This window comes from Phyllobates terribilis, unplaced genomic scaffold (genome assembly GCF_046119375.1).
Source record: "Phyllobates terribilis strain yellow unplaced genomic scaffold, ASM4611937v1 Scaffold_463__1_contigs__length_1437734, whole genome shotgun sequence".
Lineage (NCBI taxonomy): Eukaryota > Metazoa > Chordata > Amphibia > Anura > Dendrobatidae > Phyllobates > Phyllobates terribilis.
In genome coordinates, this window is record NW_027363223.1 from 136,217 (window position 1) to 158,766 (window position 22,550).

Here is a 22,550-nt window from a genome sequence, read left to right on the forward strand (position 1 = left end):
AGGATGAGAGACCGCCCACCTCCTGATTTCGAGCACGGCCATAGTGAATTCATGGCTGTGCCCACAAACATTCTGCTGCCGCCGCTCATTACTGGGTAAAATCGCTCCATCGCCACCACAGTCCCCTCCGCTGCCACAGCCCCCTCCGCTGCCACAGTCCCCTGCCGCCACAGCCCCCTCTGCTGCCACAGCCCCCTGCCGCCACAGCCCCCTCCGCTGCCACAGCCACAGCCCCATCCGCTCATACAGCCACAGACCCCTCCGCTGCCACAGCCCCAGCCCCCTGCTGCCACAGCCCCCTCCTGCCACAGCCCCTTTCAGCCCCAGCCGCCTCCGCTGCTACAGCCCCAGCCCCCTCCTGCCACAGCCCCCTCCGCCGCCACAGCCCCCTCCGCTGCCCCAGCCACCTCCGCTGCCACAGCCCCAGCCGCCTCCGCTGCCCCAGCCCCAGCTGCCTTCACTGCCCCAGCCACAGCCCCCTCCGCCGCTGCAGCCCCAGCTCCCTCCACCTCCGCTGCCACAGCCCCAGCCGCCTACGTTGCCAAAGCCGCCTACACTGCCACAGCCCCCTCTGCAGCCCTGGCTCCCTCCGCCTCCGCTGTCACAGCCCCAGCCGCCTCCGCAGCCCCAGCCGCCTTCGCTGCCACAGCCCCAGCCACCTCCGCTGCCACAGACCCAGCCCTCGCTGCAGCCCCAACCGCCTCCGCCCGCTGCCACAGCCCCAGCCACCTTAGCTGCCACAGCTCCCTCCGCAGCCCCAGCCACCTCTGCTGCCACAGACCCAGCCCCCTCTGCAGCCCCAACTGCCTCCGCCCGCTGCCACAGCCCCAGCCACCTCAGCTGCCACAGCTCCCTCCGCAGCCCCAGCCACCTCTGCTGCCGCAGCCCCCAGCCAGTGTGACCCCGCTTCTTGCCTATCGTGGGTCCAGAATGAGAGGCAAGCATTATGACGTAGAAGTAAAATATAAAGTAAAGTGAAAAAGCACATGACATAAAACATTGTACTACTCCTGTGGTAAACTATAACTCCCAGCATGCCATAAGAGCTGAAGGACTTGCTGGAAGTTATAGTGCCCCTCAAAGTCAACCACAATACCTGTGGGATCTTAAAGAGGACATACCATACATGGCTGAATACAGCCAGTACATGATACAAGCAACCAGTGGATCGAGCAGCATACTGGCTGTATGACTTCAGCCACATTTGTTTTTTGGCGTTTCTTCCTGCGTGTGTGTACAGTTAGACCACTCAGTCATTGACAGCAGGAGAGGAGAAGCCAAAGGACGGTATGTTTTCCTCTGCCGCAGCATTTCAGACGGAAGACTGAAACATACCATATCAGCCTTACGTCGTACATCCGGTGTCTGATACATTCCGCCTGATCCACGGGCAGCATGCATCAGCTATCGCAATCCAAAAAAGTTTTTTTTTCACTATTTTCCACCTCTAAAACCTTGGTGCGTCTTATGGTCCGGTGCGTCTTATAGTCCGAAAAATACGGTGCTTCCTGCTGACATCAACTGATAGACCTGTATGAGAATGTTCGGACAGGTCTGGGCATGTACGTTGGAATATTTCCAATATATAATGCATTAATATTATAAGTGAATAGGCTTTGCATGTATAACTTAAAATATAAACGTGTCAGGTAAATTCGGAGTTCATGTTTGGAATCAGTGCATTCAATTTAGTGTAAATCACAATAAATCAAAATATTTTTCTCTTAGTAGCAAAATCATTGTTGACATGCACTTACTTTTCTAATGTGGTCACTAACCATTAATACAATAACCTTAGCAATCCAGATAATAGATTATCTGCTTGAAGATGGGGTGCCTAAAAGTTTAAAGAAACTCCAGAAGGAGATCAACTTGCCTCATTATCTTTTTACGAATACCTACAACTTAGGCACACATAATGGACCCAGTCAACCACGACAAAGGATGTTAATACACAATCACTTTATCACAGATATGATCATATCTGTGAACCACACACATGGTTTAATTTCTACTAAATGTTAACAACTTCTGTGACCTTGCATAGATGAGAACCCTCTGACAGTTAAAGGTTTATTCTCATCTCCAAGATCATAACTCAATGTGTATTAGGTGTAATAATAATATTAGCAAATTCCTCAAATTATAAATGTAATATAGTTCTTCTGATTCACTATGTTGCTTACCCCATGCACAGATCATTGCAACATCTTAGGTATCCATGTGTCACGCAAGATGTGGGAAAAACTTACTGCATCACAAAGGCAAGAAGGAAAGGAAGTCCAGATTCTAGGGAAAGGGGGGAAGTGGAGACCTCCTAGGTTGATCTAGCATCACCCTGTCTTCCCTAACGTCCTTGTATTGGCTCTTCACCAATCGCCGCACATGTGCCTTGCCCTGTATTTCCCTGGCATATGGCTAAGGCTAGGGAAGGGAGGAAATGAGCACTAGTTGATCTCAATTAAACACTATAGACAACAGAAGTAGACAAACAGGGGGAAATTACTTAGCTTTAGACGAACTCCAGACAAATGCGCACACGTTCTCAAGCTCCAAACAGCAAGAAGTACTGCTCTTGCTAAAGCCTTCACAAGTTGTAATGAATACACAGCAGATATTTATACAACCAGGCAGGGTGTTAATTAGCGAGAGGAAGGTAGCCGCTGGGTCCTAGAGACAGAGTCTAAGAAAATGTCTGTAAAGCCAAACAGGAGGAGAGCGGACCCTTCCCGCGAGGGCTCACAATCTACAAAGGATAGGTGAGCATACAGTAGATGAGGGAAGAGCTGGTCATGCAGCGGTATGGTGCAAAGAAGGTTACTGCAGGTTGTAGGCTTGTCGGAAGAGGTGGGACTTCAGGTTCCTTTTGAAGGTTTCCTTGGTAGGCAAGAGTCTTTTATGATTGGAGGTGTTGGTCTGCTTCTTTCAAAAAAATGTACTTTTCAGGTTATCCCCCCTGTACCCTCCCTTATCTTCCCGTCTTTTGAGGCCCACACAGTCAGACTCTACCGGCCCTTCTCCCTGCGAGTGGCGGTTGTCTATCGCCCTCCAGGTCCCCCCCGTCAATTCCTGGATCACTTTGCTGCCTGGCTTCCAAATTTTCTATCCTGCGACATCCCCACGATAATCATGGGAGACTTTAACATCCCAATTGGCGATCCTCTTTCCCCATCTGCCGCTCATCTTTTATCCCTAACCTCCTCTTTTGGCCTTTCACAGCTTGCTAATTCTCCTACACATGAGGATGGGAACACATTGGACCTGATCTTCTCCCGGCTTTGCTCAGTACATGACTTTACTAACTCTCCCCTTCCACTCTCTGACCATAATCTTCTTTCATTCTCTGTCAAGAACTGTGACTCTACTCAAGACACTCCCACCGTCCACACTTATAGAAATTTATGTGCCATTAACACCCAGAAATTTATAAAAAGGTTGCAATTATCATTGGCCCCAATCTCCTCCCTCTCATGTCCCGACTCTGCATTGAAGCATTATAACAAAATAATACTATGCGCCCTGGATGAAGCCGCACCTCCTACACAAAGAAAAATTCGGCATAGACGGCGACAACCCTGGCACACGCCTCAAACACGTCTTCTCCAGAGGTACTCCAGGTGCGCTGCACGGCTGTGGAGAAAATCAAATCTGTCCGAAGATTTCCTCCACTATAAATTTATGCTGAAAACATATAACTCTGCCCTTCACCTCTCCAAACAAACCTACTTTAACAACCTCATAATCTCACTTTACAATAATCCTAAACGACTCTTTGACATGTTTCATTCTCTCCTCAAACAACACAGGCCCCGACCACCGACCTCAGCGCTGACGATCTGGCCATTTATTTCAAAGAAAAAATTGACCATATCCGACAGGAAATTTTCTCCCAATCCCCAAATGTTATGCATGCTCTCCCCCGCCACATTGTATCTTGCTCATTTTCTGACTTCGAACCAGTCACGGAAGATGAAGTGATCAGGCTCCTTGCATCTTCTCGCCCTACCACCTGCACCAGTGACCCTATTCCCTCACATCTCCTTCAGTCCTTGCTCCAGCTGTCACCACTCACCTAACTAAAATTTTCAACCTTTCCCTCTCATCTGGTATCTTTCCCTCTTCTTTTAAACACGCCAGCATACAACCATTACTTAAAAAACCATCCCTCGACCAGAACTGCACGGCCAACTACAGACCTGTTTCCAATCTTCCCTTTATCTCTAAACTCCTGGAACGCCTTGTCCATTCCCGTCTAATCCGCTATCTCTCAGACAACTCTCTTCTTGACCCTTTACAATCTGGTTTCCGCTCTTTACATTCTACTGAAACTGCCCTCACTAAAGTCTCTAATGATCTACTAACAGCTAAATCTAATGGTCACTACTCCCTGCTGATTCTCCTGGATCTTTCTGCAGCATTCGACACTGTGGATCACCAGCTCCTCCTCACTATGCTCCGCACTATTGGCCTCAAGGACACGGTTCTCTCCTGGTTCTCCTCTTATCTCTCTGACCGCTCCTTCTCTGTGTCTTTTGCCGGCTCCTCCTCCTCCCTACTTCCTCTTACTGTCGGGGTTCCTCAAGGATCAGTCCTAGGCCCCCTTCTTTTCTCCTTATACACCGCTCCTATTGGACAAACAATCAGTAGATTCGGTTTTCAGTACCATCTCTATGCTGATGACACCCAATTATACACCTCTGCTCCGGACATCACCCCTGCATTACTACAAAAGACCAGTGATTGTCTTTCTGCCGTATCTAACATTATGTCCTCCCTCTACCTAAAACTGAATCTGTCAAAAACTGAACTACTCGTATTTCCTCCCTACACTAACCTACCTGTGCCCGATATTGCCATTTCCGTTTGTGGCTCAACCATTACTGCCCAGCAACAAGCCCACTGTCTTGGGGTCATTATTGATTCAGATCTTTCTTTCACTCCTCACATCAAATCACTCGCTCGTTCATGTCATCTACACCTCAAAAACATCTCAAGAATCAGGACTTTTCTCACCTTTGACTCAGCAAAAACTCTTACTGTCGCTCTTATTCATTCTCGTCTTGACTATTGCAACGCTCTACTAATCGGTCTCCCTCTTACTAAACTCTCCCCTCTCCAATCCGTCCTGAACGCAGCAGCCAGGATCATATTCCTCGCCAACCGCTACTCCGATGCCTCTTCCCTGTGCCAGTCATTGCATTGGTTGCCCATCCAATATAGAGTTCATTTTAAACTTATCACGCTTACCCACAAAGCGCTCCATGCTTCAGTACCCCCCTACATCTCCTCCCTTGTCTCAGTCTACCACCCTGCACGTGCCCTCCGTTCTGCAAATGACTTAAAACTAAAATCCTCCATAATCCGAACTTCCCACTCCTGTCTCCAAGATTTCTCGCGTGCTGCGCCAATTCTCTGGAATGCACTACCCAGGACAGTTCGATTAATTCCCAATACCCACAGTTTCAAGCGAACCCTAAAAACACATTTCTTTAGACTGGCGTATCACCTAAACACACTGTGTCCATCCCAGTTTTCCCCCATATTAAAATCTTCTTCAACTTCGAGTTCAAACCAACCATGCACATAATAGCCTCTGTCAGGACTGCACACATACTGGCTGGCGACCAGTCCATGTATTATTATTTATCCTATTCAGTATATCAAGGCTGCATTATACAATATATGTACTTTTTACCTTTTGTGTCTCCCCCACTACCTCATAGACTGTAAGCTCGCGAGCAGGGTCCTCACTCCTTTCGATATGAGATATGCTTATTCTGTATTGTCTGTATATGTCCCCCCTAAAAATTTGTAAAGTGCTGCGGAATATGTTGGCGCTATAAAAATAAACTATTATTATTATTATTATTATTATTATTATTATTATTGGATAGAGAGTTCCAGAGTAGCAGGGATGAATGGGATAAAGTTTGTGTGCGATTGTGGGAAGAGAAGATAAGAAGTGAGTAGAGCAGGAGATCTTGTGAGGATTGGAGGTTGCGTGCAGGTATGTACCGGGAGATTAGGTCACAGATACATGGAGGAGACAGGTTGTGGATGGCTTTATGTGCCATGGTTAGGGTTTTGAACTGGAGTCTCTGGGCAACGGGGAGCCACTGAAGGGATTGACAGAGAGGAGACGCAAAGGAATAGAGGGGAGACAAGTGGATTAGTCGGGCAGCAAAGTCGGGTGAGATGAGGAGGTGGTGTGTGAGTGGGAGAGACTGATGTTTTGTCTGTCTATGAGGAGATACAAGATAGGGCCAAGTCTGTGATGCCGAGAGATGAGAGAGTCGGTAGTGGTATCCATCACAACCACATTGCCGCCTTTGTCGGACGGCTTTATGGTTATGGTTTGATCCTTTTCAAGGCTGTATAGTGAATCCATTTCACCTCTTGAAAGGTTATGTTGTTCCCTATGCTTAGTTTTTGTCAGTTGTATGATATCCTCCGTAACCAAATTAAGGAAGAAATCTATGGAACTTAAGTCTCCGGTAGGAGGTGGCATTCTAGAAATTTTATTTTTAATGTCCGTGAAGGGATCAATGTATTCAGGTTCACCTCATCAAGATGGTATAGCAACCTCACGCCTTGTAGAAGGTTATTGGGTATTCCCAAGTTGTCACACTCCTTTCTATCCTCCCTAAGGAAGAGCTTTTTTAATTTCAAACGTCTGATGAATAGATGCAGGTCTATTATTATTTCAGATTCATCAAAATCAGTGGTGTGGATAAAACTTAAACGTTTACTCAGTATGCATATTTCATCAGTAGTGAGGGGCATTGATGATAGATTGATGACCTGTGTTGTTAAACGGGATTCGGCTGATTGGATCGGCTCCTGAGCAGGTAGTTCAGCTCTAAAAACTCCCTCTCTGCGGGGTTCTCCTGTTATTTCCTCTCCTCCGAAATCCACCCCTTTCTTTTAATTTCCCCTTTTGGGTTTTGGATTTTGTATCAGTATGTGAGACCTCTGTTTCAGAGGAGGATAAGTCTATCTAAGGAATATAATTCTGTCTGGTAATCGGCACCTAATATGCCTTGTTTTCCTTGAATTCTTCTAGGTAATAAAGAACTTGTGTTTACACTCTTTTAGGTGGTATTGGTACCATTCTACCTTGTTCTGTAACTATGTTTCTTTTTTTGCGAAGTCCAGTTCTGATGAGAATTTCTTAGTTACCTCTATTTGCTACTTAAGAGCTTCATTTTTAGGGTGCCAACCACCATGTGAGGTAGGGGACAATATAGAATAGGGAGAGAGTAGGGAATAATAGACACTTTCCTTCCCAGTTTTTTCCAAATAATGCAGGTTGGTGGTATCACCCTACTAGCTTAGCACATGTAGGGTATCCATGCATGTGTATCTGTATCATTTCTTGACCCTAATGGGAAGCTAAGTGCCTAATCTCATTCTTGATCTAGACCCCCCTGACATAACTAATAAATAATGGTAAAATATCTTTGCCCAATCATTTTCTTGTTCTATACCCCATTAATATATATAACTGTGATGTACCTCTGAGACCGTCTGCCTCTTTAGAGTACCACTGTGTGTTTATAAAAATATCAGGGTATATTCCATTTGTTTAGAGTGATCCATGACCATGTGTCTTCTTGGGGGTTTGAAGGCGCAATAAAAAATATGTGTCCCTTCACGTGGATCTCCATTTTCCAGCTGCAAACCCTATAGCAGGGCATGCATCTGAAGTACACCTGTTTATGCCGCATCACAACATGTCTGAGGAGCAGAATAAACAGTCGGTAGGGAAAGTATTCAGACCCCTTTAAATATTTCACTTTGTTTCATTGCAGCCATTTTATAAGTTTAAAAAGTTCATTTTTTTTCTCATTAAAGTACACTCTGTACCCCATCTTGACTGAAAAAAAAACAGAAATGTAGAAATTTTTACAAATTTATTAAAAAAAGCAAAAGCTGAAATATCACATGGTCATAAGTATTCAGACCCTTTGCTCAGACACTCATATTTAAGTCACATGGTGTCCATTTCCTTGTGATCCTCCTTGAGAGGGTTCTACTCCTTGTGCGGTAGCGCTATTGATCATGTTGAGGGGCACTCACTTCACCGGGTTAATTAAAGCACACATGCAACGTTTTCCAGTAATCTAAAGTCCAGCAGTTTATTACACATCATAAACTGCTTATAACATAGTCCATCTCAGCGGCTCGCAGGAATATTACACATGTAATATCCTAGAGCCTTTTCAGTGGCAGCTCTGCCGGCTTGGCTTCAGAAACAGTCCTCAGCAAGGTAACAACATCAAGGTCCATATCAAGCACCGTCTTTTACCTTTGTCAGGTATAGCTGCTTCCATTAACTCTGTTCTGCCAAAGCTGTGGTTTAAGGCTCACCAGATGTGGCCTACAGGCCTTGTGCCTTCCAGGTCTAATGGTGTCTCAGGCACAGAGATCAGGTCTCTTGACTCACTGCGTTTCAAAACCCCCCCGAATATATATCCCTCTGTGCGCACAGGACCTGTGATGATGTCACAGTCATGTGATTAGTCTTTGTCACTAACTTCGTCAACTCACATTTCCGAGTCGTAACCTTGTCAGACCCCCCTCGCTCCCAGCGGTCAATACAGCAGTGCGACTCACTTGCCCTTGTATCTAAGGTCAGGTCCGACTCCGTACTGTCTCGTACTGTATTGGGTCATTTGTATGGGCCTCTCAGACTTGAGCTAATGGAGGACTCACGACCTCTAAACCCACACCCACTATCCTCAGAACATCTTGAAAGGTCTCTAACTTCTGCTGTAGCCGTTCTATTATTTGGAAGGCCCTTTCTCTGTCTGGTCTCACAATTTATAAACGGCTGCCATCTTCTGCTGCTCAGTCGACGCTGTCTTTCCATTCACAGTCTGGCGGGATTCAACTGTTCTACCTCTCGCAGGTAGGTCACTCGGTACTCCATCAGCATTCTTACATATGCAAGATTTTCTTCTGTTCCTACAGTGGAGAATGACACCATGCTGTCTTCATCCGGTATCCAGTCCTGATGATCATGTGGACTGCTTGCTTTCATCACACCAGACTTCTTTACCATCATTTGCATGGCTTGGCCATTTCTCCCAATGAGCTTTCTTACCAGAGCATGAGGCACCCAGATGACTTCTTCTCGCAGACTTTGAGCTTTTCTCATAAGCTCCAGTTGTCTAATGGCTTGTTCAGTCTTCAACCGGACAATCCTCTTCATGCAAACACATCGCCAGTGCATGTCACTTAGGACAGCCACCCTCTTCCCTGTGACTTCAGTTGTGGACAGGACCACCAGCTGTTTAGCTTCTGAGGTCGAGTACACCTTACAGGCTGCCACGGCTTTCTTAAACTCTTCATGCACTGACTCTCTGGTGCATTCTTCTCTCAAATCTTCGGGTACATCTATGAGGCACTTGTACCGTGAAGTTTCTGTCTAATCAGTGGTCTCCAAACGATCATCTGGCTCAGGTTTCAGGGACAACTGAGTTTCAGATTCTTCACACTGTATGCTTCCCCTGAGCTGACTCACAGCTATGAACTCAAGAATTCTCCTCTTGACATTTTCCATCCCATACTGATCTTCTTTTAACACTTCCTCAGCTCTCCTCAGTTCCACCTTCTCATAGTATAAACGATTAAGCGCAACTTGTTTGCCCTTTTCCTTCTCGAAGGCGGCCTCGTTCACTGATTGGTACTTTGCCAGGCGACCTTTGAGCTCGAAAACTTCTTCCTCTAGCTCAGCTACTCGCCTCTCAGCAGCCCATCTCTGAAGTTCTTCCTGCTTCAACTGCTCCTTTATCAGCAGAATTCTCTCAGCCCTCTCTGTCTCCAATGAGCCTACTCTGCACTCGACAGCCAGTCTCTCAAGCTTCTCTTGCTTCAAATGGGCTTGTAGCGTCTCCTTGAGCTCCTTGATCTCGGCTCTTACATCCACCGAATCATCCAAGCTCACATTATTCGAGGAGGTATTTGCTTCATACCTCCCTTCTTCAGTGGCAAACTCCTGACCCTGATCTGTGGCTTCTCCGATAGACTCCTCCATCTTTTTCCACTCAGCTTCCATCCTGCTGATTCTATCCTGAAGGCACGTCTCTGCCCTCTGCAGATCATCACAGAATGTCTTCAGCTCCTTCACCTGAGCTTCCAGTCCTAGGATCTTTCTACGGAGATCATCATTCTCATCATGGGTGTCCTGCTGAGTGGTCTCAATCATTTGTAGCATGTGCTCTGCATCAGCCTTATCATCCTCTAGTTTTTTCTTAACCTTGAGGAGATCCTCATAGTCCCTCTTGGTTTATAGCAGGTCCCTATTGTGTTCATCATACTCCTTCTTGGATTCACGCAGCTCCCGGTTGAACTGTTCTCGCAGGTGTTCTAGGTCTTGATCGCGTCCAGAAACTTCGTCCTTCAGCGCCCCTTTTAAGGCAGATAGCTCCCTATCCCGCTGCTGTAGACCCTCGTCCAGCCTTTGCATCTCCTGCATCAGCTGCTTCACCTGCTCTTGAAATCTCTGCACTTCCTTTCTTGTGACCTCTGCTTCCTCCGCATCCCCAGAGCCTTTCTTCACTTGGTTCAGCTCTGACTGCACCAGGGAGAAATGATTTTTCATTTCATTCAGCTCATATTCAGACTCCTCTTTTTCAAGCTTCAACTGCAAAACCTCCTCCTTGGTTTTGTGGAGGTCCTCTTTATTTTTCTGGAACATTTCCTTCCATTGGTTGAGTTCCTCTCTGCTTTCCTCCAGTTCTCACTGCAAGTTCCTCAAAATCTGGTTTATTTTCTGCCGCTCAGACTCCAGGCTCAGCTGGTCCTGGGACACATTCTCCATGTTTTTCCTTAGTTGCTGTACATCACTCTGATACTGCTGCCTGAAAGGCTCCAGCTCTTGGTCATGATTGGCCACCTCCTCTTTCAGCGCTCCCTTCAGGGCTGTCAGTTCCTGAACCTTCTGTCTCAGTAGATCATCATGCTTGTACTGAATCTACAGAACTGCATCCAACTCTTCCTCCTGGTCTTCTTTATTGTTGGATACTGTACCAGAGGTTGCTACTGGCAGCGTCAGCTCCTCTTCTATCCTGATCTCCTCTGCTTCTAAAGGAGAATCCACACTCGGAATAAAGGCACACAGCATTGCATTTTCTTTATTTACCCTTTCAGCAAAGACTACAGGAGCAACTTCTTTGTGGCCCTTGTACCTTCGAAGACGAAAGTGGGACTTTCTCACTTCATTTAACTCCTCCTGACTGAACTCTCTTTCTACTTTCATAGTGTCACTCCCCATGGTGTCAACCCCTTCTACTGGAGCTACCCAGTTATCAACGGTTGAATTGTCATTTTTAGGCGATACCAACACACGACCAGTAACCAATTCTGGTTTTCTATGCCCCACCCCCTTTTGAGACTCCATCCCTTTTGGACAACTACACCTGTAGGGGGTGCTTTAAAAAAAAACAACGTCCTGCCGTTCCAGCACCATGTCCTGTTGCCGTTTCCCAAATACCTGCTGCAATTTTAACAGGCACTTAAATCGCTCAATAGCTTCAGTCTCATTTTCTGCTCCATTCACAGCCATCTTTATCAGCTCCTGCATTTCTTTAGCACACTCTATTTTGCTGAAGAGCGTTTGCAGCCGGTCATCTAACCCTTTCTCCATTCTATCTGGGGATACTGCTCCATTTATAGCCATCGCAGTGCGCTGTTCACACCAGACACTTCACACCGCTCTCACCAGAAAAAATTTCGTGGCCCCACCAAGCCACAGCAAACCAGGTTTGAGTGCGACGACAATTTTCATAACCCTGCCGAGTTACAGCCAGATGCTTAAATCTTCGTGGCCCCGTCAAGCCACAGTCAGATGCTTGCATCCACATTCGTCGTCCTGTGCCGTTACCCCTTGCAACCAGACTGCAGTTGCCCGCATTCTCTAACCAATTGTGAGGTAGCGCTATTGATCATGTTGAGGGGCACTCACTTCACCGGGTCAATTAAAGCACACATGCAATGTTTTCCTGTAATCTAAAGTCCAGCAGTTTATTACACATCATAAACTGCTTATAACATAGTCCATCTCAGTGGCTCGCAGGAATGTTACACACGAAATATCCTAGAGCCTTTTCAGTCGTAGCTATGCCCGTTTGGCTTCAGAAACAGTCCTAAGCAAAGTAACAACATCAATGTCCATATCAAGCACGGTCTTTTACCTTTGCTAGGTCTAGCTGCTTCCATCATCTCTGTTCTGCCAAAGCTGTGGTTTAAGGCTCACCAGATGTGGCCTACAGGCATCATGCCTTCCAGGTCTAATGGGGTCCCAGGCACAGAGATCAGGTCTCTTGACTCACTGCGTTTCAAAACCCCCCCAAATATATATCACTCTGTGCACACAGGACCTATGATGATGTCACAGTCATGTGATCAGTCACCTGAAGGGGACGTACGTGGTGAGCCAGAACACACCCCCTCAGACATTTTGGCAATGCAGCAAGCCGCTGCATTACATCCTTCATTGGAGTCCAGCTGTGTTTAATTAAACTGATAGGACTTAATTTGGAAAGGCGCACACATCTCTATATAAGACCTCACAGCTCACAGCGCATGTGTAACATCCCTGGCGGCGTGCTGACATGGCTTACCATCTCCCACCATGCAAGACCGCCAACTTACCTACCAGTTCAGGCTGCACACTATGCTCCTCTCCCTGCTGTGCGCATGTCTCTTGTCTGCTGGCTTAGGGCGGCGGCGCTGGCACTTCCTGATTCTTAACCCTCAACTGGTGAGGTGGGGTTTTTGTCACGCAACTGGTGATGTGGGGTTTCCTATAACCCAGTGTTTAGAGATCTCTTATTTTTACAGAAAATTCAAAGATCACGTTTGTTTTAATCATTTTCTTATTGGCGATTGATTACACATGAGTATAACAAATTTTTGACACCCACAAATGGATGGAAGCTAATGAGACACGGATCCTCATACCAGCATTTTTCAATGAATGGAAGCCGAACAAAAATTCCCTGGGTTGTGGCAAACCCCACCTCACCAGTTGAGTGTTAAAGTTACAGTGTGCACAGTCCTAATGCGTCCCCAGCCTATTGCTGTGAGTCACTGGATACTTAAACCTCCTCCACCCAGTGGGAGGTGCCTGAGCAACACTTTCTTTTAATGTGTTCTGTGCAACTGAGTAGGCAGGTCCTGTCCTGTATCTGTGACTTCTAGTCTGTTTCCGCCACCCCAGGGGCTGAGAACCCAGGCCCGTTAACTGCATCTGTCACTTCTAGTTTTTTCCACCACTATGGGGGCTGTATGCACAGGCTTGTTCCTGTATCTCTTTCCAGTGTCAGTTCCTGTCTGAACTGTGTCCTAGCCCGTTACCTGTTTGTCTCTATGTCCGATCCTTCCCTTTTCCTGCAGTGTCTGAACCAGTACCTAACTCCTACTCATTGTCTCTGTACTTCTGTTTGTGAGTTTTGTGTCCACTCGCTACTTCATTGCAAGTACCTTGTGTGTATCTGGTTCTGCTTGTCCAGCTTCCCTGCCTTTGTATCTACCGCCTGTGTTCCAGCTATCTTCCTGTGTTTCCCAGTCTGTTCCATGGGATCAGAGCCCTGTCCTGTCTGCCCGCACCTGCGGCTCTGCTCCGCTCTGCTTGTCCTCCGCACCTGCGGCTCTGCTCTGCTCCGCTTGTCCTCTGCATCTGCGGCTCTGCTCCGCTTGTCCTCCGCACCTGCGGCACTGCTCTGCTCCGCTTGTCCTCCGCTCTTGCGGCTCTGCTCCTGTATCCCAGTCTGTACTGGTCCCTATCCAGCCTGTTTACCTACCTGTCAGTACCTGCCTGTCTGTATACCAGCCATGCCTGCCAGTACCCGCCCGTCTGCATACCAGCCAAACCTGTCCTTTCCTGCATTCCCTGGTGTGGGTCAACAGCTGTGTGACAGAGGTGTGACTTGGAGTAGCACCTGGGCCACCTCCCTCATCCCTCCTCAGACCACGGAGTCGATTAAGCCGCCGTGTGTCCGTTGTCGGATCTGGCAAGGCACATAGTCACGCCCCTCCAGGCACTCCTCGGTTCGTGGCCCAGTGGAACCACTAACCACGCTCACGCCAAACAGTCCGGGCGTGAGCTTAACAGCATGTCAGACTAAATGAGAATCATGAGCTCAAAGGAACTGCCCAAGGAGCTCAGAGACAGAATTATGACAAGGCACAGATCTGGTCAAAGTTACAAGAGAATTTCTGCATTACTCAAGGTTTCTAAAAGCACAGTGGCCTCCATAATCCTTAAATGGAAGAAGTTTGGGACCACCAGAAGTCTTCCTAGACCTGGCCGTCCAGCCAAATTGAGCAATCGTGGGAGAAGAGCCTTGGTGAGAGAGGTAAAGAAGAACTCCAAGATCACTGTGGCTGAGCTCCAGAGATGCAGTAGTGTGGTGGGAGAAAGTTCAAAGTCAATTATCACTGCAGCCCTCAACCAGTCGGGCCTTTATGACAGAGTAGCCCGACGGAAGCCTCTGCTCGGTGCAAGACATATGAAAGCCCGCATAGAGTTTGCTCAGAAACACATGAAGGACTCCCAGACTATGAGAAATAAGATTATCTGGTCTGATGAGACAAAGATAGAACTTTTTGGTGATAATTCTAAATGATATGTACGGAGAAAACAAGGCACTGCTCATCACCTGCCCAATACAATCCCAACAGAGAAACATGGTGGTGGCAGCATCATGCTATGGGGGTGTTTTTCAGCTGCAGGGACAGAACGACTGGTTGCAATTGAAGGAAACATGAATGCGGCCAAGTACAGAGATATCCTGGATGAAAACCTCTTCCAGAGTGCTCTGGACCTCAGACTTGGCCGAAGGTTCACCATCCAACAAGACAATGACCCTAAGCATATGTAGCACCCCGAGGGCTCGGCTGCTACAGGGGTATTGCACCTCAAACCAGAGGTGTGATATTCCACTCCCGGGTAAGGATGGAGTGTGGACCAGGACTCGGTAGGCTGCATGCACCACACACACCCAATTTCCGAGGGACAGCTCAACGGTGCTCCCACAAGATAGAAGTGCAGGCACAACAGCATCTGTCCCTGGCTGGAGTGGGGGAGGAGAAAGTACACCCAGTGGTGTAGGAGCAGATAGGGGTGGGTCTCTGGGCATAGGCAGGAGCCCATTGGTTGCTAGTCACCTGAGCTCGGGTGTCAGAAGGAGGTAAATTAGGTGGGCACCATCTTAGGACAGTGGTCAGTTCAGAGAGGAGTTCAGCCAGAGAGGGCTGACAGGGAGCTGTGGCTCAGTCTGGGCCCAGCTCCAGAGGCAGGCCTGGAGTGGAGGCCAGGAACAGCAGAAAGAGAGAGGAGAAGGAACGGAAAGGAAAGTAAGAAAGGAACTGGAACAGAGGAGAAAGGAAGCAAGGAACACAGAGAAAGGCCCAGAGACACGAGGACAGAAGGAACCCCATATGCCCAGAGGAGATACAGGGTGAAGGGTTGGCAGAACAGGGTACCGGAACCCAAATTGGTGGAGGCAACAGATTCCTCAGCCAAAGACCGGAGGTTGTTACCACATCTTGGTGCGACCCCTCACTACATCCACCAGAAAGGCATACCGTATAGGGTCAGGGAAACTGGAGAAAGGTTTCACCAACAGAAGGCCCGAGGGAGCTGGACAAAGGTGGGTCACTGGTGGGGACAGCCAGAGAAAGGAAAGGAAGGGAGCCCTGTGCCACGCTCTGGAATTGCCTGGGAGTTGGTCGAGTCCCTTGCCTGGTGGACGCAGCACGGCTTGGGCAGTCACCGCCGGTACCGAGGTGACTAGGACCAGTAAAGAACTGTGAGTAAAGCATTGAAAACTGCAACTGCACGTCTCTGTGATTCCTCGCCGCACCAGCACCATTAGCATTGGGACCCTCACACCATCACTCCCATCATCATTTACACTAGCTGCCCTGAGGTAATACTTCTCCCGTGGGGAGTTATCCCATACTCGGCTGCGCAAACAACATCAGCCTCAGCGGTCGGCAGCGCAGCGGCGGTCCCCACTGACCGCAATCCACGGGTGGCGTAGTCGGACATTTGCTATACATTAAGACTGTCACTGGTTTGACCGCCCTGGGCACGGACCGGGTCAGCGCCACGGAGACTACAACCCCCAGCGATCCGGCTCCGGGTATCCCCTGCACAACACAGGCCCAGGGGGCGCGTCACATACAGCTAAAATAACAAAGAAGTGGCTTCAGAACAACTCTGTGACCATTATTGACTGGCCCAGCCAGAGCCCTGACCTAAACCCAATTGAGCATCTCTGGAGAGACCTGAAAATGGCTGTCCACCAACGTTCACCATCCAACCTGACGGAACTGGAGAGGATCTGCAAGGAAGAATGGCAGAGGATCCCCCAATCCAGGTGTGAAAAACTTGTTGCATCATTCCCAAGAAGACTCATGGCTGTACTAGCTCAAAAGGGTGCTTCTACTTAATACTGAGCAAAGGGTCTTAATACTTATGACCATGTGATATTTCAGTTTTTCTTTTTTAATAAATTTCAAAAATTTCTACATTTCTGTTTTTTTTCAGTCAAGATGAGGTGCAGAGTGTACTATAATGAGAAAAAAATATAACTTTTTAGAATTTACCAAATGGCTGCAATGAAACAATGCGTGAAAAATTTAAAGGGCCCTGAATACTTTCTGTACTCACTGTAAGAGGTTACAACCCTTCTACCTTGTATCTCGAGTCTGGGGGGCAAGGACAAGTATTGTGAGCCCTGGACACTGTTACCATGGGGCGGCGCCTTAGGCGTCGCTTCCGGAACCAGTGAGTTCCAGCGGCCATGTCCTGCGTTTCACAGACCGGAAGTGAGATTTTCGGACTGGAAATGCGTCACACACTGTAGATGGAGCCACAACAGCGCAGTGTTGGTTTAAAATGGAGACAGTGAGGTGAGTGCCTCTACTGCAACATTGAGCACGTTATCCCACAAACGTGTCTGTAATGATATTACCGTCTACATGGTAGGAATAAGTACCTCCCCTGATGAATCAATGTGTTTGAAGAAACGCGTCGGGAGAATGGAGGAAATGAATGAACTAGGGAACCGGCATGGTATATCCTCAACTTGGGTGAGATTATTCCCTTTATTTTCCTACGGTTGGTGAATAATCACATGTGTGCACACAGTTACACCAATACCGCATTATTGTGCATACAGGGTGACAGTGGTATGTTGAGATCATAGCCCTATGTCGCTGCATGTATGTAGCTGCACCTATAAGAGTGTTATCACCTTTGCCCAAAGTGGACAGGTTTATAGAGGATGTCTGACTGATATATGCTAATTATTATCCTACATAAATACCTGAGAAAAGGCATAATATGCTCCACAGTTGAAGAAAGGGACCGGGGTTCCACTAGTAACCACTTGAATGCTCACCTAGTTTGAATGAGCATTGCCATTTCTGCACTAAGGTACGTATAAAAACTGTTCAATAGTACACACGTGGTCAAAATTATTGGTTCCCCTCGTTTAATGAAAGAAAAACCCACAATGGTCACAGAAATAACTTGAATCTGACAAAAGTAATAATAAATTAAAAATGATTAAAATGAACAAATGAAAGTCAGTCATTGCTTTTCAACCCTGCTTCCACAGAATTTTTAAAAAAATTAAGCTCATGAAGTAGGCCTGTACAGAAATGATGGTGCTCTTAACTTAATATTTTGTTGAACAAACTTTTAAGGCAATCACTGATATCAAACGATTCCTGTAACTGTCAATGAGACTTCTGCACCTCTCGACAGGTGTTTTGGCCCACTCCTCATGAGCAAACTGCTCCAGTAGTCTCGTGTTTGAAGGTTGCCTTTTCCAGACGGCATGTTTCAGCTCTTTCTAAAGATGCTCAATAGGATTTAGGTCAGAGCTCATAGAAGGCCACTTCAGAATAGTCCAATGTTTTCCTCTTAGCCATTCTTGGGTGTTTTTAGCTGTGTGTTTTGGGTCATTATCCTGTTGCACGAATCATGACCTGCGACTGAGACCAAGCTTTCTGACAGTGGGCAGCACATTTCTCTCTAGAATCCCTTGGTCGACTTGAGATTTCATTGTACCCTGCACTGATTCAAGACATCCTGTGCCAGACACAGCAAAGCAGCCCCAAACATAACAGAGCTTCCTCCATGTTTAACAGTAGGGACAGTGTTCTTCTATTGTTATGCTTCAAGGGGTTGTTCACTACTATGGAAAATAGCCCAATGTATTTTTATGATGAACAGAAGCTTCTTTGTAATTACCTTCCTCTGCTGTTTCTGCCTGTGAGCAACGCTATCACTGGCCACTCACAGGCAGCACGTGACCCCCGCTGAGGTCATGTCAAGTGAGGCGTGACTCAGCGCTGGGATCCCCGCGGTGGCTGCTGGGTTGTGGGCAGGGTTACTCCCGCGTCACACTCTGCATCCACCATTTGCTTTCCCAATGAATGGAGAGAGGGAGAGCACGCGGTGGATGCCGGGTGTGATGCGCGGGGTAACCCCGCCCACGACCCAGCAGCCACCATGGAAAGCAGAAGAGGGACCCTCGGCTGCAGCCTGAACTTGTCAGCGCCGACTGCAGCTGGGGGTGACGTGATTCCTGTGAGCGGCAAGTGATAGTGCCGCTCACAGGCAGAAACAGCAGAGGAAGGTATATACAAAGAAGCTTCTATTTATCATAATAATACATTGGACTATTTTCAATAGTAGTAGACAACCCCTTTAATTTTTCTGTCTGTGAACACAGACATCTGTCCATGGGACATTCTCCCAGTAGCTTTGTGGCTTGTCAACATGTAGTTTGGCAAATTCCAGTCTGGCTTTTTTATGACTTTTTTTTCAACAATGATGTTCTCCTTGGTCGTCTCCCATGAAGTCCACTTTGGATCAAACAACGACGAATGGTGCGATCTGACACTGATGTTCCTTAAGCTTGAAGTTCACCTTTAATCTCTTTAGAAGTTATCCTAGGCTCTTTTGTTACCATTCGTATTATCCGTCTCTTTGATTTATCATCAATTTTCCTCCTGCGGCTACGTCCAGGGAGGTTGGCTACAGTCCCATGGATCTTAAATTTCTGAATAATATTTGCAACTGTAGTCACAGGCATATCAAGCTGCTTGGAGATGGTCTCATAATCTTTACCTTTAACATGCTTGTCTATAAATTTCTTTCTAATCTCCTGAGACATCTCTTTCCTTTGCTTCCTCTGGTCCATGTTGAGTGTGCTACACACCATGTCACCAAACAGCACAGTGAGTATATGTAACCCTATATACAGGCCCACTGGCTGATCATAAGATTGTAGACACCTGTGATGCTAATTAGTGGACACAACTTCATTTAACATGTCCCTTTTGTCACATTATTTTCAGGGGCACTATCATTTCTGTCCAGGCCTATTTCATAAGTTTATTTTTTTTTTAATTCTGTGGAAGCAGGGTTGAAAAGCAATGACTGACTTTCATTTGTTCATTTTCATAGATTTTTAATTTATTATTACTTTTGTCAGATTCAAGTTATTTTTGAGACCATTGTGGGTTTTTCTTTCATTAAACGAGGGGTACCAACAATTTTGACCACGTGTGTATATAAGGATATGAGCATTTATTGTACAGTTTGTGGCCACCACTAGCTGGTCACTAAATTGTTATTTGTACCTGCTGTGTGTTTGGCTGCATGTCCAGTGACAATTGGTTTTGGAATACTGGCACTATTCTAATCACCTACTGGTCACTGAGGTGACCTACCTCATCTCTGTTGATATTTGTTATTGGCGTTTTTAGGTGATTTTTATTGAGGTTTTTTAATCAATTCTAATAAAAATATATTTTTAATTAGTCCAATTGCAGCTTTTCTTGACTTAAATCTGTTTGGGCATCTACCCCTTGCTTTTTTGACTATATTTTATGCATCATAGATACAGTCATTACATTAGTAGACACATAATTACCGCCCTTGTATTTCAGTTTGCCTTCATATTGTGGCAGCCGTGGATCATAAAAATGAGAACTGACATATACAACTACCTGAGTGCTAGAAAATAAAGACACAAGGAGACAGAGCATTAATTTTAAACATTTTATTAAATAAAATGTTTACCCCTACCTAAAGCCAATGATCCAGAAGAAGGCAAAAAACCTGGACACGTTCAGCCAATGTGTGCCACAGGGAAAAAATTCCTTCTTGACCCCGAGAAAAGGCGATCAGTTCGAGAACCCAGGACCAAGGCCATACTACAACTAACTAACTGATATATAGAGCAATGACTCGTTTCCAGAGAGCAGATCTTCTTTGTCCTGGTAACACGCCTCACCTCTCCTTATCAGATCGGACTCTGAGCTTATAGCTTGTCTACGTTGATCTCCCCTGTAAAAATACAGAACACTAACCCCCACAAACACTACCCCCCACAAACACTACCCCCCGACAAACACTAGACCCCACAAACACTACACCCCACAAACACTACACCCCACAAACACTAGCCCTTCGGATACAGACATAGGGCAGTTATATCATATCAGGTCCCTTATACAATTAGGTTAGACAGCAGACACCTATGTAATATGATGTCATGATGCACTGATTCCAGAATTAGATCTATATAATCAGTATATAATGACCTCATAAGACAACAAATATTATCTACAGACATATTAAATGATTAACACTAAATAATCCCGTGGCTCTTGTTAGATTCTTCAGTCTTCCTTCCAGGATCCAGATATTCTTCCTGGTAAGAAAAAAATAATACAAGACGGATCAGGCAAAGACCCATAGAAAATCAGTCATATATATATATTGTACTTTATGCCCCCTTTTCTTTGCATTTTTAAATTTTGATGTAGATACTTAAAAATGGTGCAAGAAATGTAATTTATAAAAAATCGTGGAAACTATATATATATATATATATATATATATATATATATATATATATATACACATATATACAGTGTATATATATGTAAAATACAGTAAAATAAATTAATATGTGTCCCCCAATGTATCTGCACCAACCTCTCTCCCATGTGGGGGACTAAGGGTAGATTTTTTTTTGCCTCAAAAATCCGAAATTAAAATGACAGAACCACCACCAGCAATCTGTGGCAGCCACCTATACCACTGGAACTGTCAATGACCGAAGTAGCACATGCAGGGTCTCCATCCAAGGTCCCATCTTGTTGCTGACGTCTGTGATAGCCCCAGGGATGTCCCCATGTTTTCTGCATAGAACTCTCAGTGTCCAACATTCTGCTGTTTGACCTCACAAAGAACCTTCATCACCCAAGTGTAGAGATTCTGCCAGCAAGGACTGGAGAAAGCTAGAACCTTACAGCCACAATCCGTAGACTTGGAGGATCGATGTCCATGTTGGCGCTAAGTTCACTAACTTAAATCCCTGTAAAGTTTCTCATTTACCTGTATCCTCAATCCAGGAACTTCCAATCTCCTCGTCTCATCTCCTGAAATGAGAATCTGTGTCCTCGATCCTGGATCCTCTGCTCTCCTTGTCTTCATCTCTTGAAATGATCATTTGCCCCCTGAACACCCGTTTATATAGACCCACAGTCATTGTGACATCATGCTGTGAGGTAACAATGGCCTCCTGGATTTGATGATGTCACATATGACCATGAGTGATATCTCCACAGGTATTAATTAATATTTATAACAAGTAGTAATAATATGGCAGATCACATTGGTTAGCATCAAGGCTGGAGGAGCAGGACGAATAAGGAAAAGTTCCCAAAAGTAAAATGCATTTACTGCGACTGAAAAAAGTAAATGACTTTATATTACTTCAAATGTAATTAAATTCTAGGCTCTATGACAACACTACACTGTTACCATAGGAACAAAGACCTATAGCCCATAGCAACCAGTCCAATTCCAGCTTTAGTGTATTTAAGGCCTGAAATCAAGAACATTGAGTGTTTTGTTTGCTGGTGATACATCTAGCAATGGACAAATGACAGGTAAGAGCAGGAATCACTGTCTATGAGAGAAACCATTCCCATTGTTACATATTTTCACACATTTTGTAAGTGCAGGAACTATGGACATTCCAGTTTTTGTGAAACAACAACTCCCAGCATTCACAGGATAAATATGAACAAAAGTTCAAGAATTTCTTTTTATTTCTTTCATGACATTCGCCGTGCGGTATAAGCAGGGCCGGCTCCAGGTTTTCGTGGGCACTGGGCGAAAGAGTCTCAGTGGGCCCCTTTTACACATACCACGATTCATGACACACAGATGCCGCAGAAAAATATATATATATAATACAATGCAGAAGATTTCACTTCTTGCATTACATGACCGATATCTATTGTAATTTCTAAAATAGCTCAGAAACCGGCGAATTGATCCATACAGAATACTGGCCCCCAAAAAATGCTCAATACAGGATATTGGCCCCCATATAACGCTCCATAAAGGATACTGGCCCCATTATAACGCTCCATATAGGATACTGGCCCCATATAACGCTCCATACAGAATACTGGCCCCCATATAACGCTCCATGCAGGCT

At 46.0% G+C, this 22,550-nt stretch overlaps 1 pseudogene; it reads right to left on the reverse strand.

Annotated features, from left to right (window-relative positions):
• Nucleotides 1-7,716: 7,716 nt before the first annotated feature.
• LOC141229232 (cingulin-like) overlaps nucleotides 7,717-22,550 on the reverse strand; it is a 32,019-nt pseudogene continuing 17,185 nt past the window's right edge.